The following is a 19,009-nucleotide window of genomic DNA, read 5'->3' as shown; positions in this document are numbered from 1 at the left end:
CTCTATCCACTGCACCACCTATCCTAAGGCAGATGGGGCTCCTCGGCTTTGAAGGATTCCTAGGGAGGAGAGATTTCTCAACTGACCGGTGAAGGTACTCAGGGACAGAGTGGAGCAGCTCACATGAACATCCACAGGCCCTCTGCCATAAGAACAGTCACGACATTTATATGGCGCTTTAATGTTTGCAAAAGGACTCATACCTTGTCTCGTCTGATCCTTGGAACAGCCCTGGGAGTTGGGGGCTATTCTTAAGCCCGTTTTGAAGATGAGGAAACTGAGGTTTAGTGACTTGTCCAGGATCACAAAACCAGTGCCTGAGGCAGGATTGGAACTCAGACCTTCCTGACACCCGGCTGCCTTCATCCAACAAGCAACAGCCAGCCCTTCACGAAGAAAACAAACACCAGGGCCTTCACTAGTACTTCTGGTGCTCTGGACAGTAACCCTCAAATCAAGTTTTTGAGATACATTCATTTGAAGGCCTCAGGACACAAGGAGAGAGTGTTGCATAATAGAACACTGAAATTAGACTTGCAGGACCTGAGTTCAGATCCAGTCCCTGTAACAGATCACCTAGGTGACTCTTTTTCTCATCTGTAGATGACAGCATTGGACTAGACGGCCTTTGAGGTTCTGGTTTTATGAGGAAGACCCATGATGTGGAGTGGACATAAGCCCCCTTACACTGACCAACCAAGAAGACAGGAAGACAGATGCTGGGCGGGCCTGTCAATGAATCGGCTCAGTTGGGTGGGGCAACATGAGGGAGGGAGGAAGACAGCCATCTGGCAGCTCTTGATTGGAACTCATTATTCTTACTAACCAAATGCTAGGCTCAGTTGTTTCTATAGGAAAAAGACATGCAGTTAGAGCTCTCTAAATTCCCCTGCCCTGGGGCTGAATCTCAGTTTTACTGTGTAGTAAACAAAATATTATTGTTTTAATTAACATTCATCCCCAGGTGGGACACAGTCAGGATGGGGTGGTTTCAATCTCTGGCTGGCTGTTTACAACTCCAGATTTTGTCTGCCATCTTGGTGAAAACTCAGCACAGAAGAGTAGAAAGACCACCGAATACGGAAAGTCAGAAGACCTCAGCTTGAGTCCCAATTCTACCCTTCCCCCATTGGGGGCAGGATTGGGGCACTACACTAGAGCCCCAGTTTCCTCATCCGTAAAAACAGCAGAGAGGGCTGTGTGCTGTGGCAGAGTTCTGAACTTGAAATCCAAAGACTTGGGTTCAAATCTCAGCTCTGTTACTACCACTGTAACCTCAAACAAATTCCCATTTCTGAGTCTCAGTACTAGACAATCCTTCAGGTCACTCTCTCTTCTAGTGCTAAGTCTTATTATCCTTTGACCTTCTGACGTGATCTGTCAAATGGGAATGCTCCAGAGGTCCCTGACTCAACATCTCAGAGTTGGAAAGGACCTTAGGGGAGAAACTAGTCCAATCTCTGTCTGAACCGGCATCCTCTCAACAAGATCCCTGAGAAATGGTCCTCCCACCTCTACTTGAAATGCCCCAAAGGGGGGAAGCCAACACTTCCCTGGGCAGCCCATCCCACAAGTTTTGGACCGCTCTCGTCATTAGGAAATTCCCTTCTCCCTCCCCCATGCTATCCAGCCTAAATTTACCTCTTTGTACCTTCCACTCTCTGGTCCTACTTGTGCCCACTGAGGCCAAACAGAATGAACCTAATCCTTCTTCCATAAGACAGCTCTTCAGATACTTGGGAGTGGGCCAGTAAGATCCTTAAGACTTCCCATCTGGGGCTAAGCGCACCAGTCCTCCCAAGGATCCTTGTTCAGCATGAACCACTATGGTCAGAACACAGTCCAATGTTCCAATGTGCTCTGACCAGCACAGAGTGCGGCAGGACAATGACATCCCTAACCCCTGGTCTCTGTGACTCCCTTAATGGGGCCCGCGATTGGATTTGCTCTCTTGGCTGCCTGGTCGTACTGTCCACTAGGACTCTGACCCAAGAACGCCCTCTGATCTTTTCCAGACAAAACTGCCATCCACTCACGCCTCACCCTGTCATATGCCTGGCTTGTTGAGTTTTTAAACCCAAGTCCAACATTTGCCATTTATCCTTAATGAATTTCACTATTTTGTTCTGCTCAATGTCCCAAGCCTGTCCAGCTATTTTGAATCCTGACTGTCATGCAGTTTTAGCTATATTGTCATTGTCGTTGAGTTGTCTCAATCATGTCTGACTGCGATCCCATTTGGGTTTTTCTTGGCAAAGATACTGGAGGGGTTTATCATCTCATGATGGCTGATTCCTTCAAGACTCAGCTGGAGTTGCATGAAACCTCCTACTGCTAACGTCTCCAGCTACCATGCATTTTTTTCTGTATCTTCTTATATTGTTTCCTCTCTTAGAATGTAAGCTTCTTGAAGGCATGCACTATCTCCCTTTTTTGGTTTTCTTTGTATCCCCAGTGCTAGGCATATAACACTCAATGAATAAGTCTTTGTTGATTGACTGATAGTGGATGTTTAATGAATGCTTGTTGAATTGGGTTACTGAGTCAGGGAGACCAAGGTTTATGTCCTGCCCATGACAAGAGTCTGGCACTTTCCTCTGGGTGCCCCAGCTCTCTGAAATCAGAAGTTGCAGAGAAGGTGGCAACCTGCACAGATAGAGGGGCTTTCCTTATGTGAGAGGCCCTCTATTCCAGTGGAATCACAGGGCCAACTCCTATCCCAAATATTGATAAGCAAAACTTCAGAAAAGCCTCCAGGAGGGGCTCTGAAAGCACACAGGGACCCTTCCTCTGTAGCTGTGAAGGAAACCTTGGAAAGATGCACAAAGAAGCCCTGGGTAGGACAAGAGCAAGGAGCCATCCAAGGAAGGGAGCAGACTTATGGGGAGGGGGTGCTTGGAAAGGAAGCTTTCATGGTTCAGGGCAGCAGGAAGTAGGTGGGCAGTGACAGTGGTTCAAGAAGGGAAAAAGAACATTTTAAAAACCCAGAAGAGCGCAGAATAAGGTCAGAAGGGGACCCAGGCAAGCAGGCCAGCACTGGAACTCCCTGCCATGTTAAATTTCATGTATTTTTCTCCCTTTCATCTTTTAAAAATTTATTTACTCTTACAAGCATTTATTATCTCTTCCTGCCACTGCCTGCCAACGAACAATCAGAAAAATAAAAAGAAACCCTCATAACAAATATGTATCATCTAGAAGAAAAGATTCCCACAAATGAGATATTCATAAGCATTTAGCACAGCAATTAGATCACAGGAGGTGCTTGATAAATGCTCATACACATACACACACACACACACACACACGCACACATACATATATACCAGCCAATTAATATATAGTTTTTATGAAAAGCTGGACATAGTAGAAATCAACTTTTCCTCTTCTTTGTATATCGAAATTTGTTGTCTTTGATGTCACTAAGTTTGTCTTTAAAAAAAGAGATTTTATGGGGGGAAAAGGAGCTGAGACAGGAAGGAGGGAAGGGGCCAAGGTCAGAGGTGGGGGAGAAATCCCAAGAGCTCTGAACTGAGCAACATGAGTGATCTTCGATGGAGGCTCAAGAGGTAGAGGCAGCCCCATATTACAAGCTGGAAGGACCAAGAAAAGGCAGGATTGCCAATGGGGACAGCCATTGAGTTGCTGTGGGAAACATCTATGATATTAATGGGGCAAGGGGAGGGGAGGGGTTGGGGTATTCGGGAATCAAATGAGACACAACTTCAGGGGGCAACACATCAGTCAGGCAACAACCATTCACCTAGTGTCTACTATGCCTACCACTGGCTAAGACCTGGGAATATAAGGAAAGGAAAAACCATGTTGGCACCAGGAAAACTCTCAAGAGTTGGAAGGAATCCCAGAAGCCAACTGGTCCAATCAAGATGCCCCTCCTAGAATGTCGTCCAACCTCCACCTCCAGAGAGGGGATATCCTTTCTCCCAAGGCAGCCTGTCCTATTTTCAGACAACTCCAGTTGTTCTGTCACTGTTCGGTCATGTCTGACTTTTCAAGACGCTATATGGGTCATGAAAATACTGGTTAGGTCTGCCATTTCCTTCTCCAGCTCATTTTATAGATGACGAAACTTGAGGCAAACAGGGTAAAGTGACTTGCCCAGGGTCACATGACGAGGAAGTATCTGAGGACAGATTTGAACTCAGGAAGATGAGTCTTCCTGACTCCAGGCCTGGCACTCTACACACTATGGCGCCACCTAGCTGCCCTTGCATATGGTATGAACATCATAAATGGTGACAGTCGTTCACAGACTCATAGAGCTACGGTTGGAAGTGATGTCTGAGGCCAATGAGTCCAACCCCTTCACTTTGCAGATGAGGAAACTGAGGTTCAGGGAGGACCACGGATCTGAAGCTGTAAGCGCCATCTAGACCAACCCATCACTTTACAGATGAGAAAAATGGAAACCTGATGATGTTAGAGAGTTTGCCCAAGGTCACAAGAGAAGTAAGCCGTGGACAGAGACTCTGAACCTTGGTCCTTTAAAACCAAATCCACTGCCTTTTATATCCCCCGTGGTCCACTGGAGCACAACTACAAATGAAGGTCGATGATTCGTCTCATTATTGAGTCAGAGACTTCCTCCTCTGTAAAATGGGAGTAACAGTGGCTCACTCACAAGATCCTGGTGAGATCAGATGGGATGATAGCTGTTGAGTGCTTGGCAAACTACGAAACCCTAGTAAATGCCACCTGTTATTTCTCCCCACCGGGACCTGCCAATTTTCCTCCAAGGCTTTGATCACCAATCAAATCACCACTGGCCTGGTTTCAATCAAAACACATCTTCTAATGACTAACTGTAACAAACATTTCCAAGGTTGTGACTCCGATTCCACAAGCTAAGGTCCTGTGTTTCAGGCAAACCACAGGTTCCAGAAGAAGAGATTTCACTCCAGTATCTGAGTTTCTTGGCCTGTGAGAATTTTTTTTCTTTCAACACTTTTATATTCAATTTTTTTTATTGGACAAGTCCTGTGATCTCATTGGCATAAGGAATTACCAATGAGGAAACTCCCTCTACCAATTTGGATCAGCACTGGCTCTGTAACCGATTTTACTTAACTTGTTCAAGGTTACACAGCCTGGCTTAAGCTCAGGTCTTACTGGCTCTAGGATCAGCTCTCTCCTCACTACCCCATGCTACCTCTTATTAAAGATCTGAAAGTTTGCTTCTAAAAATATTATTTTTCCCCTGCACAATTCAACGGATTGCCTGCAATTTTGATTCTTCTGAATCATGATGTTCCATGATTTCTATCTAGACAGCACCACTGGGAGAATATTGGCCTTTGAAAAGATGGATTATTCTTTTCCAGGGAACAATATGGAGTAACTCACCATCACTATAAGCCCTGTACTATTTCCCAGATACATCCCAGCTTCCTCTCCTGCAGTTCTGGGCCCTTTATTGGTCTCAGATGTATTTACAGAAGGCCTAATCAATGGATAGGCCATTAGATGTTTTTAGATACACTTTACATCCAGTCTGTACCAGGCAGTTATCTAAGTAGACCTAAACCCTATATTCAGAGCCAAAAGGGACCTCAGAGGCCACCAAGTCCAACACCATCACTTTATAGATGTGGAAATGGAGTTTCATGCTGCAAGATTTTCAAAGATAGTTTATTTTCTTTATGGATGATAAATAATCACTTCTGAACAATCCACCTATTACTATTCAGGATATTCCATTTTTATTTATAAAGTACCATTACACAGCTGCCAATTTGCTTAAGAACCTTGCATAAGATACCATTGACATCATCTGTTTTATCGCCATATCCTAAGGACCACAGGACCTTTTCATGGGACTTGTAGCTAAAACTTCCTCTATACACTGACTCTCTCTATTAGGATGTGAGCTCTCTACCCTGTTGCCTCCAAGATCAAATACAAAATGCTATTTGGCATTCAAAACCCTTCGTAACAGAGCCCCCTCCTACTTTTCCAATCTTCCCAGACCTTCCTCCTCAACACATACTCTTGGATCCAATGACACTAGCCTCCTGGCTGGTCCATGAACAGCTCCATCTCTTGGCATTCTCTTTGGCTATCCATCATGCCTGGAATACTCTCCCTCCTTTGCTCTAGTACTGACCTTCCTGACTTCTTTTAAGTGCTAACTAAAATCCCAACTTTTACTGGAAGCCTTCTCCAACCCCTCTTAGTTCCAGCTCCTTCTCTCTCAATTATTTCCTATTTCTCCTGTACATTGCTGCTTCATATATATTTGTTTGCATAATGTCTCCCTAACTAGACTGTGAAATCCTTGAGGGCAGGGACTAATCTTTTGCCTTTTTGTATCCCCAGCACTTAGCATAGTGCCTGGCACAGAGCAGGTGCTTAATCAATTCTTATTCATTCATCTACTCTTTGCCCATTTTATTTCCTGCACTGATTACTCAACCCTGTCCCCAGCCTTTCTCAATTATATACAACTCATAAGAGACCAACAGATTTATCACCAGGTAGACTGACCAAGAGATGTCACCAACTTTAACCACTTCATTTCACCTGTGAGGAAACTGAGGCTCAAACAGGGGAAGTGACATACCCAGATTGATATAGTCAGAAAGTTGCAGAGCTCACAAGACCAAATATCTTGAGCTGGAGGAGACCTCAGAAGTCATCTAGTCCAACTCCCTCATTTTACAGATGGGGAAACTAAGGCCTGGAAAAGTTAAGCCATTTCATAGGATCATAGACTCAGAGCTAGAAGGGGCCTCAGAGGCATCTAGTCCTCATTTTACAGATAGGGAAACTGAGACCCAGAGAAGTTAAGCCATTTCACAGGATCATAGACTTAGAGCTGGAAGGAGCCTTAGAGGCATCTAGTCCAACCCCCTCAACCTACAGAAAAGGAACTAGAGATCCAGGGAGAAGTGACTTGCCCAAGGTGATATAGTAGTTAGTACCAGAGTCAGCATTTGCACCCAGGTCTTCCGACCCAGAACCAGTGATCTTTCCAGTAACACCGTATCTCAAACACTCCAAATTCAATGCTCCTTCTACTATACAACCAACCAATCTTTCCCCTCCAAGCAGATCCAGCCCTGGGCTCCCCTACAGACAGAAGTCCCATCCTAAAATCTTGGCTTTGTAAAAATCAAATCCAAACACTGTCACTGGGCACTCAGGCTTCTATCACAACCTACTGCACCTTTGTCAACTTCAGAGTAAACGAATGCTTTCTTAAGAGTTTTGGAAACCCCCTCCCTCCCCCCAAAGAATTTTGAGACTTTTAAAAAGTCCATTTTATTGGCACAAAGCCTCTCAGTGACATGTTTTTCTGAGTGATAAGGCCTGGTATACACAGATTACCTTCACTGTATGTACAGCTGGAGACAAGATGGTGCTGTGGGAAGAGCCCCAGAGTCAGAGTCAGAGTCAGAGGCCCGGGCTCAGAGCCCAGTCCTGCTATATACTCCCTGGCTGTTTCCCCTCTATGGACTGAAGTGTCATCCCCTGAAAAAAGACAAAGTTGTACTCAGTGACCCCTAAGGGTCACCTTTGAACTCTAAGACTATGAACCTACTCCTCTCTGGGCTTCCCTGGTGATCTCCAAAGTCCTTGCTGCCCTAGAATCCTGGGCCCATGGTGAGACCTCTGTGACCTCGGCCACACCAAAAGACTATAAAATGTCAGGGTGGGAGTAGATGACCCAGAAGGACCCCTCTAGTTCTAGACAGCAAGCAAAGAAAAGAGTTTTTTCATAGTGATTTTTCTGGCCTACCCGGATGAGAAGACTGGAACTCAGCACTGCTACTGGTCAGAGGGAAGGCCTCAGGGTCATTACTGAGCCAGGAGATCAGCTTAAGCAATAGACTACACCAGATCACTGGTCAAAGAGAAGGAAAAGCTGTTACAGAAACATTTTTCCCAGTGGAGTCTCCTCTCTCTGACAATAAATCCTGAATTATAATACCATCCCTTTGGTTCAGCCCAGTAGGCTCCTTCACCATCTTAAAGGTCAAGGAATGGATGTGAAAATTTGATGGGGTCCTTCCTGATGACCCAAGCCAGCAGGACCCTGAAAGCTAATGACTCCCCATGTATCATGGAGGCTACTGAGTATTACAGCCTAAATTTCATTTCTTCAGGGAGAACTAACTTGAAATGCTTAGACCTGGCTTGTGAATGAAGACTGCACTGAAAAGTGGAACGTCCTTAGCCTTTCAGGCCAAAGAAAGGTAAAATGTGGCCAGGCCTCCTGGTCTGGTAATAGTAATCATTATCGAATTCCTGAACTGCTAGAGTAAGAGGCCCTGCTCTAACTCCTGCCCAACACCCTGCAGGTGATCAAATCACAGAATCTCAGCATTGGAAGGCTCTTGAGAAGTATTTAGCCTAAATATGACAGAAAAGAAAAAAGATAAGTGTTGGAGAAGATGTGGGAAAACAGACCCAAATGCGTCGTTGGTAGAGTTATGAACTGATCCAACCATTCTAGAGAGCAATTTGGAACTATGCTCAAAGGGCAATCAAACTGTACATACCCTTTGATCCAGCAATACCTCCACTAGGTCTATACCTCAAAGAGATCATAAAAAAGGAAGAAACATTTCGCTTAACCCAGAGCAGGATGCGGATTCTCTTCTTCATGGAATACAATCCACAAAGGGTCATCTGGTCTTTCTTTCCTTCCTTTGAGAATTAAAAAGAAAGGAGTGAGAGGAATCAGTTGAGCAAAATTAGCCAACAGATGAAACCAGATCTGACATTTTATAGTGTTCCACACCCACCATCCTTCAGCACTACAAAAAGGGCAGTTAACATTCTCATATTTCTTCAAGGGGTCAAGTGTATTCACCATAATCAGTCAACAAGCATTGTTATGAAGCCCTAATAGCTGTGTTAAGGGCTGAGGAAATGAAAGCAGCCAGCCCCCGCCTTCCAACAACCTGGAGATCTCAGTAACAGGCACTTCATTAATTCTCGAGGCACCCCATTCTACTTCCCAACCTGAAGAGGTTTTTCCTCGGAAATGGAAATTCCTTGAGAGTAGAGATTGTTTCAGTTTGTTTCAGTTTTGCTTTGTATCGTTCCTAGGGGATCTTTGTATCTCTCCCTAGCCATGTTGCTACCTGCTAGCAACATGCTGGCGCAAAGTAGTCAATTAATAAATTATTGTTAATTGAGTATAATGACCGAGCTTGACCCCCAGAAAAGAAATATGAGAGTATAACTCCATCTCTTTTGTTTTTCTAGAAGTTGGAGATTACAGGTGTGGAAGCCAGCATAAATGTCAGATTTCTTGGATCTGTCGGTTAGTTTTGCTCAACATATTCAGCCTCCCTTCTTTCTTTTTTATTTTTTATTATAAAGGGAGGAACGCTGTTATATCCAGGGATATATTCAGAAATTAAGATGACATAAACCAAAACACAATAAAATTGAATGCCCTTTTTTTTAAAAACACAACAATTGTTCTTTACTTTAAGCCTCAATGTATCTCCATGCACCGACTTCTACCCATTGGCCCATGGGGCCATACATAAGGAGTTGAACTAAACCCTCTTCCATATGACAATCCTTCATAGAACCATGTTACAGTTGAATGTTCAGGTTAAACACCCTCAGTTCAATCAAGCTCTTCTGGCTTGGTTGCCCTTCCCTGGAGACCCTCCAGCTTCTCACAGTTCCCTTTTGACCTGTTCCTGACAACCTGGGCATCAACTGTGGTAACAAGGACACCACAGCACTACAAGATGACATCAAACAAACATGCCAAGACTAAGTCCTCTAACACTGTTTAGAGAAGGAAACAGGAAACAAGCCAGTGGCTGACCAGAGAAGCCAAACAATTATTCCATTTAGGAGTCCTTCCAGATAGATGATGCAATCCTGGGATCAGGACTCTGGAGCTGGAATTCAAAGGTCATCGAGTCCAGATCTCTCATTTTAGAGATGAAAGCACTACTCAACCCAAAGGGGAAGTGACTTAACCAAGGTCACAGGCTAATTAATCTTTTAAGTCATACTTCTCAGTATCCAGTTAAAATGCAAATGTCCTAGCTCTTATCAGTCTTTAACACCTTGTAGTGAACTGGATATGTGACTTGCCCCATAGGACCTTGGAAACTGGACACAGCCTAGACAAGTTTGGAAGAAAAGGAAGGAGAAAGACAAAAGACATGACCCAGAAGTCCGAAGACAGTGTTTATTTGGCCACTAATGGCCTTGGGGCAGGTCACTTCACAAGACATAGGATTTAGAACTGAAAGGGACTCTTGAAATCATGTAGTCTCACCCCTCCTCCACCTCATTTTACAGAGGAAGAAATGGAGTCCAGGAGAGATGAAGTGATTTATACAAGGTCATGCATCTAGTAAATAGCAGAACCGGGAAAGTCCAAGACCTCCAAGACATGTTCAGCAACTTCTTTCTCCTCCCACCATAAGTACAATGGTCAAAGGCCAGGTTACAGAGAAAAGGCTTCTTGTGACATGGGTTACGCCTGGGCTTAGATTATGAAAAGACCCTGGGCACCTGGGGACAGCAAGGGGGAAGGCTGCTGAAAGGAGGAGAGAAACTTCCCTCCCTCTACATTCAGTCCAGCCCAATATAGTGGTGACACCAGTGCGATGGTGGCACAAAGCAATGATCACTTTGCAGGGATTCTTCATGAGAGAAGATCACATTTATGTAATGCAATTCAATAAACAATTACTAAGCGCCTACTATGTGCCAGGCACTGTGCTAAGGCTTCCAGAAACAGGGGTGTGTGTGTGTGTGTTTAGACAAAACAGGCATTGGCTAACAATCAAATATTCACAGCATCTATAGAGGTACCCCATCAATGAATTCAATTTCTAGAAAGCCCGGCTCTTTGAAAGGCTCCAACCTAACACTCTGTTCCAACTTCCTATTATTTATCCAGCACCTACCTACTACATCCCCTTTCCCCAAGGTTCACCACAAACACATGTAGATTTACTTCCAGGTTGGTCCTATTCTGAGCTGCTGAGACTCCTAATGGGGGACCCAACCAACATACTGAATTAGCTGCAAGAGTAATTTCTTGGGGCAGCTAGGTGCCACAGCTGATAGAGTGCCCAGGCCTGGAGTCAGGAAGACCTGAGTTCAAATTCAGCACTTCCTGTGTGAACCTAGGCAAGTCACTTAACCCTGTTTGCCTCAGTTTCTTCATGTAAAAATGAGCTGGAGAAGGACATGGCAGACCACTCCAGTATCTCTGCCAATAAAAGCCCAAATGGGGTCACAAAGAGTCAAACATGACTGAACAAAAAGTAATTGACAAGAGGAAGGAAAGAGTAGGCAGGTATTGAAAACTGGTATTGGACCCAAACGATGTTATTATAAAATCATGAGATTTAGAGCTGGAAGGGCCTCCAGAGATTATCTAGTCAAATCCCCTCATTTTACAAAAGAAACTGAGGCTTAAATACTCACAGAATTTAGAACCAGATGGGACCATCTAATAGTGCAACCCCAAATTTACAGCGGAGAGGTTAAGTTACTAACTCCCTCAAGGTAACACAGCTAGTACGGGGAAGCAGCAGGATTCAGACCCAGATCCTCCAGCTCCTAAAACCATCCTCTTAGTTAACACATAGAAAAGGGCAGACTCTCAGAACCAGCTGGAAACCAGGAGTTTCAAGTTGGGGACTTGGTGGAACGTGAGGAAGCCCTGGTATTTCTCTGGTTTCTCTTTAAGTGTGCCAGGTCCCTTGGGGGACTGTTCAGAGCCTCTCTAAGGGAAAGGCGCAGGTCTTTCTACGGGAAAATTGGTGCCGACCGCCAGATCTCTCTCCCTGCAATTAAGCAGCTGCAACGAACGGCAGCCTTTCCTTCATTTCCTTCCCCAAGAGGTAGCTATTACTGCCTCATTACAGACCTCTCACACAATTTCAGAACTCATAGGAGGCCCATAGGATGGCGTGATGGAAAGCATACTGGGTTTCAAATCCTGAGTTCCAATCCTGCCCCTGCCTGAACTCTTTGGAAAATGAGGAGGTGGCCTTAAATGATCGCTAAGGTCTCCTCCAGTTCCGCCACCCCAGGGCTCCGGTCTCCAGCTCTCCCCTCCCCTCCTCCCTCTACTCCCGCAAGCTGCACGTTTCCTGTCAAAACAAAACCGAGGGAGGAGGGGAACCAGGAGGAAGAGGCGGCGTCTCCTAGAAAGCCCGGGCAACCAACCCAAAACAGAGACATCCATCCATCTCCTACAACCCACATCCTTCTCCCACAAGGCCCAGGCTCGAGTTCCTGGGGGGTCACAGCTAGGAATCAGAGAGACTCGGGAAGGAAGGGGGCGAAGGTGTGACTAATGCCCCCGCCCAATCCGGGTTGGGGAGGGGCAGATCAGAAAGGGAGGAGGGTGAGTGGACAGGTCTGGAGCGGGTTGGAGGGACAAGTGCCCCCTGCCCAGTTCTGGGAGGGGGCGCAGAGAGTGAGAAAGAGAGGAGGGTGAGCGGACGGGTCAGGGGCGGGGTGAGGGGCGATAGGCAAATGTCCCGTGCCCATTCTGGAGGGCCTGGGGAGGGGGCTGACAAGTGCCCCCCGCCCCCAGTCCTGCCCCTCTCTCCTCCTCTAGGAGTATTTTTGGAAGCTGGTTCGGAGCGCACACGCTGGCACCTGCCCAGCACGGCCGTAAACAAGACCCGGCACTCGAGCTCCCACCCGGGACTGGGGGTGCCAGCTTATCCCGGGCCGCCCACCAGTCCTCCCTCCCCTTTCCCACCGCTCCCACGCGGGATGGCGGTTCGGGGACAAACAAGTGAGACACGCACCGGGGGGGATCCCCGGCCGCGAAATGGGGGCTGCCTCCCTCCCCATCCCCGAAATAAAGTCAAGGCTGAAATAGGAAGCTCGGGATCCCCGTAGTTCAGGAGGGCCGGGAGGAGTCTGTACCGCACGCCAACCTCGGGACAGGCTGGTTGTCCCTCCTCCAGCGCTCGCGGCCGTGGGCTACCCACCGAGCCGGGCGTGGAGAGAGGCAGCCCCTTTTCCCTTCCGGTCTTGTTCCGTGCCGGTCACTGCCCGGGCTCGGTTCCGCTCCGCTCCGCCCGGCTCCGCTCCGCCGCTGGCCCGCCTGACAGCCCTCCCGGAGCACCGCTCGCCAGCCCCCTACTCCCTCCCCCCGGCCCCACGCGGTATTTAAAGGGCCCAGAGGGGCAGCGCCGCCAGCCAAGGCGCGGCCCATCACGCCCGGCCCGCGGGGGGAGTGTGGACTTGGGGACGCCCATCCCGCGGCCAGCCAGCCCCTGGCCGGGTCCCGCGCGAGGCCCGAGTGGCGCTGTCAAGAACATACACACACCAAGGACGCGCAAGGCCTAAGATCCGGGACCGCGGCCTCGACTGCAGAGGGCTGCGAGAGAGGGCTCTCCCTGCGGACAGAAAGTGGTATGGTCCGAGCCCGGCTTGGGAGGAGAGAGATGTGTTTACGGAACTGCTCGATTTCTTCGGGGCAGGCGAGGCGGAGACGGGCCAGGGCAGCCGCGGGGCGGGGCCTGTGCGTGCGCTCAGTCTCAGAGGGCGCGTGCACGCTCTCGAGCCTCCGCAGAGCAGTGAAGGTGGCTGGGTGGGGGGTGGAACCCTGAGCACTCGCGCACGCACTGCTTAGACACCAAAACAATGCACCTGACGAGAGGAATCCCCTGACTGCTATCCGCATTGATAGCACTTCAAATGCACCCGCGGAAACCCAGCACACTGTGTAGACACACAACCCGCTAGACATCAACACAACACAACCTACCAAAATGCAGCTGTTTGAAGAGTCACTGCATCCTCAGAAACCCAATGCTGTTGGTGTAGATGCACAACAAATACAAAAACAACACAACCTAAAGAAAGGAAGCTAATGAAACTGTTGGCAGAGTCATTAAATGCTCAGAAATTCTGTGCACTGTGTAGACGCAACCACATAGACACAAAACAAGGCAACCTACAAAAAGGAAGTCAATGGTATATAGAGCAATGAGATGCTTCCAAAGTGATTAGCGCAGTGCTTGGCACATAGTAGACACTTAATGAATGTTTATTCTCTTCTTTCCCCGATGAGTTGAAAGAAATTAAGCACACTATACATTGCTGCATAGCTGACATATAGATTAAGGTTTGGAAAACATGCTTTACGAACGTTTTTCAAAATGTTGCCGTCTTTTTAAAAAATGTTTTCATATTACCTTCATTTCTGATTATTTCTTTCCAGGCTTCCCTCTACCCAGCAAACCATCCCTAGTAACAAAGAATGAAAAAGGGGGAGGGGGGGAAAGGGAGCAGTTCGTTAAAACCAACCAGCCCATCCACGGGATCTGTCAGTCTATGCAATGCTCCACACCCATAGCACTCCCTACCTCTGCAACGAAAGAAGTGTGTTTTGGGGATGGGGGAATGGGAGGGTAAGAAGTCTCACCTATTTTCTGATTTGGACATCACAAGAACCATGTTAGGCACCAGTATGCCAATAGCTGTTTTAATTCTCCTTTGGTCCCTTGCGCTGGTCTTGTGTCTCGATGGTGCGTGTACAGAGCATCCTGGATTTCTGTGTATAAAGTGCGACTGTCTGTGCTAACAGTTGCATTAGCTCCCTGTTAGCCTGTTACCTTGTTTGTGTGTGTGTGTGTGTATGTATGTGTATGTATGTGGTGTGTGTGTGTATATGTATGTGGTGTGTGCGTGTGTGTATGTGGTGTGTGTATGTGTATGTGTGTACGTGGTATGTGCGTATGTGTGTGGGGTGCGTATATGTGTATGTATGTGGTATGTGTGTGTATGTGGTGTGTGTGTACGTGGTATGTGTGTGTGTGTGTGGGGTGCGTATATGTATATGTATATGGTGTGTGTATGTGGTGTGTGTGTATGTGGTGTGTGTGTACGTGGTGTGTGTGTGTGTGGGATGCGTATATGTATATGTATGTGGTGTGTGTATGTGGTGTGTGTGTATGTGGTGTGTGTATGTGGTGTGTGTGTATGTGGTGTGTGTATGTGGTGTGTGTGTATGTGGTGTGTGTGTATGTGGTGTGTGTGTATGTGGTGTGTTGGATTTCTGTCCATAAAGCCTGTATTCCAACAGCTGCCTTAGCTCGGTGTAATGTCCTTATCGATCTGGTGCCTTGTGTGTACATTTTAATAATAAAAGATGTCATATAAATAGCACCTTAAGATTTGCAAAGCACATTATATTTCTCATTTCATTTGACCCTCACTATGAAATAGAGTTGTTTTTTAAAAATCATCCTAATTTTATCTTTGAGGAAACTGAGCCTCAAAGTGGGAGGCTTGCTCAGGACCACAAAGCAGCCTAAGGCAAGATTTGCACCCAGATCTTTCTGATTCCAAGCCCCAACACTCTAGCCACAAAGGCAGTGTCACATAGTGGTTAGAATCCTGCACCTGAAGTGATTAGACTCTGGCCATTCACCGAACTTTTCACAGCCTAATCTAAAAAATGGTAAAGCTAGACGATGATAGCACCTACCTAAAAGAACCAAATCAGATAATGCATATGAAGTGCTCTGCAGAAGCACCCTGTAAATGCAATGTATCGTAGTTCTAATGTAAGAGATAGGTAATAAATAGAGCAGTTGTATATTTGTTGTTGTTCAGTCCTGTGACCCTGTTTGGGGTTTTCTTGGCAAAAATACTGGATTGGTTTGGGCAGTGCTAAGTGCTGGGTGTACAATGAAAGGTAAAAATCAATCCCTGCCCTCAAGTAGCTCCCAGTCGTCTAGGGAGAAGTCATGCAAACAACCTATGTGTGTACTGGCCATATACTGGGTAAAATGGAGATAATCTTGAAGGGAAAGCAGTAGCATTATTTTTTTTTTTGTTAAAATATTACCTGTAAGATTTTGTGCTAGAAAAGTCTTCTGTGTGTTTTAAAACTGGGACATACACAGAGAAATAACTATTTAAAGTGGGATGGCAGCTAGGTGGCGCTGCAGTGGATAGAGTACCAGGCCCAGAGTCAGGAAGACCTGAGTTCGAATTTGACCTCAGACCCTAGCTGTATGGCCCTGGGTAAGTCATTTCACCCTATTTGCCTCAGTTTCCTCATCTGTAAAATGAGTTGGAGAAGGAAATGGCAAGCCACTGCAGTATCTCTGCCAATAAAAACCCAAATGGGGTTGTGAAGAGTCAGACACAAGTGAACAACAAATTTTAAAGTGGGATCATTCTAAACCTTTTACACCCTGCCTTCCTCTTCCCTAACTTTTATTTTTAAAATTATTAGCTGACTCATCCAAGGTCACACAGGCAGAAAGCATAAAATTCAGGATTTGAACCCAGTCCTCTTGAATCCCAATCCAGTGCATACAGTAAGAAAGTCTAATAAGCCTGAACAGTAGGAAAAGCCCTAACACCAGAGTGAGAGGCCATGGATTCCTAAGGGCCATTACCCTTAGGAGCTAGATAATTCTAGTGGCTAGTGGCTTCACTTTGGTTTACTCATCCATAAAATGGAGGGGTTGGACCAGATGGCTTCTGAGGTCCCTTCCAACTCCTGAGTAGAAGAGTCAGTATCTGACGCCAGGCTCTCCAAACCCAAATCCGTAGCATGGAGCTAGAAAGTGGCAGAGGCACAATTTGAACCCAGGTCCTATGGACCCCAAATCAGTGCTCTGTTCACCCTGAACAACTCCTCCTTGCCCTACCACACTACACTTCTGTGTGTGTGTGTGTGTGTGTGTGTGTGTGTGTGTGTGTGTATGCCACACATACTTGATGCCCACATTGAAAAATTATGGGTTTGCAAGCACACACCTTCCCGTAAATGCACATCCAGATTTGCACATGGGCTGAACACAATTGGTATGTGCATTAGGACATGATAGGTAATTCCCCCAGACCCAGCTAGGTGGTGCTGCACTGAGGTTCAAATCCAGCCTTAGATACTTACAAGCTGAGTGACTTCAAGCAAGTCCCTTAATCGCTGTCTGCCTCAGTTTCTTCAACTGTAAAATGATGATCATAATTGCACCTACCTCCCGAGGTTGTTGTGAAGGTCAAATGGGATATCTGTAAAGCACATATTTAGCACAGTACTTTTGTTACTAGCTGTGTGACTCTAGGCAGTCACTTAATCCTGTTTACACAGTACCTGGCAGTGAATAAATATGTGCTCACTTTTCCTCTAGGGAAATGGGTACTTATTCCTTTCCTTTCTTTCCTTCTTTTAGGTGTACCTCATGTTCAAATTTGAGGCGTTTTACTTGCAAAAATACCGTTCCTTCCTCCATTGTTCTTGGCACTGGGACAATTCAGTCACTCTTTGAGTGGCTGAAACAGCTGGTACATTTCAAACAACCCATTCTGCGGGGTGCAGTGTGTGGACAGTTTGCCTTCAGCCTTGCATGAGGGTGTGGGGAGGGAGATATTCCTCCCTCTACCCCTACCATTGGAAAGCAGCTTTTCACTAATTACAGTATCTTGTTTGCACGAAATACTTGGAAGAGTGCCCCCCTCCCTTTACAGGAATGTGAATGTATCCATAACAGGAATGTTTTGTTTCCATAGGTGACAACACTTTTTATTATTGTATTTTGTATCTATTTAATATATAACCAATATATAAAATGTATTATAGGTTCTATGTTACATGAATATATTTATAGATAATATAGTATATTAAATATATTTTATATATTAAATAATGCACTGTATTGTTACTATGATGCTTAGATTAGATGGAAGGACTGATGTGTTTATCCATACTGTCTTTCATCACATATTTGGAGAAATTAGGATAACCTTAAAGTGTCATAGATGTAGAGCCGGAAGGCAACTCTTTTAAAGTCCAACTCTGCTCTGCTTCTCCTTTAAATCTTGCCTCAGATTTATTAACTCAGTGGCTAGAGCACTAGCCCTGGAAACAAGAGGACTTGAGTTCAAATCCAGCCTTGGATACTAGCTATGTGACCCTAGGCAAGTCACTTAACCCTGTTTACCTCAGTTTCTTCATCTATCAAATGAGCTGGAGAAGGAAATGGCAAACCACTCCAGTATCTCTGTGAAGAATACCCTAAATGGGGTCACAAAAAGTCCGATGTGACTGAGATGACAGAACAACAACCTTTCTCAGCCTCAGTTTCCTCAATTGGTAAAATGGGGATAATAATAGCATCTACCTCCCAGGGTTCTTGTGAGGATCAAATCAGAAGACATTTGCAGAAGCTCTTTTCAAACCTTAATGTGCTGTGTTAAGTTCGCTACTGTTAATACTCTTCTGCCCAGTCTTGGTTAGATGTTTTTGAGCTAGAAGGGATTTTTTATTTTGGGGCCAGACCTGTGTGGGGCACTATCTTCGTGGAAACCATTCACTGACCACTGACCCAAATCAGCAGCTCCTCAGTAACTTATAGCATCACAAAGCTGCCTGGGACACAGAGAGCAAAATGATATGCCCAGGGGCATACGACCAGCTCAAATACCCCATATGTGGAACTCTGTCTAGAGCTGCTTAGACCAGGTGCTGAAAGGTTTGGTGATTTGCCAGTGGTCTTCATGCAAGTGCTTGTTCAAGACAGCACAAGTCTTTTTGTCTGATTTCCTCCTTCCCCAATGGGTAGTGCCCTCCAAAAACCCAGAAACCACCCTGTATTTAATTCATCTGTGTACACATTGTACACACCTCTCTTGCCCCCGTTGGAATGTGAGTTCCCTGAGGGAAAAGACAAGGTCATTTTTTTAATTTTTGTGTCTTCATCACCTAGGACAGTGCCTGGCACATCTTACATGCTTATTAATTCTTGTTCAATTGAGCTGAAGGTCAGTCCTCTGGAGCTTAGGTCAGGGGTGGGAGTTAACCTTCATTTGTGTCCTGGACTCCTCTAGCAGTCTGAAGAAGCTTTCAAAAGCTTTCTCAAAATAATGTTTTTAAATGCACAAAATTAAATACACAGGACCTCAAAGGACACCAAAGATTAGTGAAAATATAGATGCAATTTTTTCCCCCTTCCAAGTTCACAGATTCTCTTGAGCCATGTTCCCTCTCCAGTGATCTTTTCTTTCCATC

The 19,009-nt window shown here is 45.9% G+C and overlaps 1 protein-coding gene across 5 annotated transcripts in view; it reads right to left on the bottom strand.

Annotated features, from left to right (window-relative positions):
- Positions 1 to 13,118, bottom strand: part of TCP11L2 (t-complex 11 like 2) — a 53,660-nt gene extending 40,542 nt beyond the window's left edge. The window contains exons 1-2 of one of the 5 annotated variants that reach the window (XM_036760885.1): positions 12,966 to 13,102; positions 204 to 386 (exon numbers count right to left, since the gene is read on the bottom strand). The gene's annotated coding sequence lies outside the window, so the exon portion shown is untranslated. Of the gene's footprint in view, positions 1 to 203; positions 387 to 1,641; positions 1,790 to 12,779; positions 12,851 to 12,911; positions 12,930 to 12,965 lie in introns of those variants that run through there. The other 4 variants (XM_036760884.1, XM_036760887.1, XM_036760888.1 and 1 more) reach the window with 4 other exon arrangements.
- Positions 13,119 to 19,009: the final 5,891 nt, after the last annotated feature.

This window comes from Trichosurus vulpecula, chromosome 5, assembly GCF_011100635.1.
Source record: "Trichosurus vulpecula isolate mTriVul1 chromosome 5, mTriVul1.pri, whole genome shotgun sequence".
Taxonomy (NCBI): domain Eukaryota; kingdom Metazoa; phylum Chordata; class Mammalia; order Diprotodontia; family Phalangeridae; genus Trichosurus; species Trichosurus vulpecula.
The sequence above is the reverse complement of the archived record's forward strand: the minus strand, read 5'-3'. Positions and strand labels throughout refer to the sequence as shown.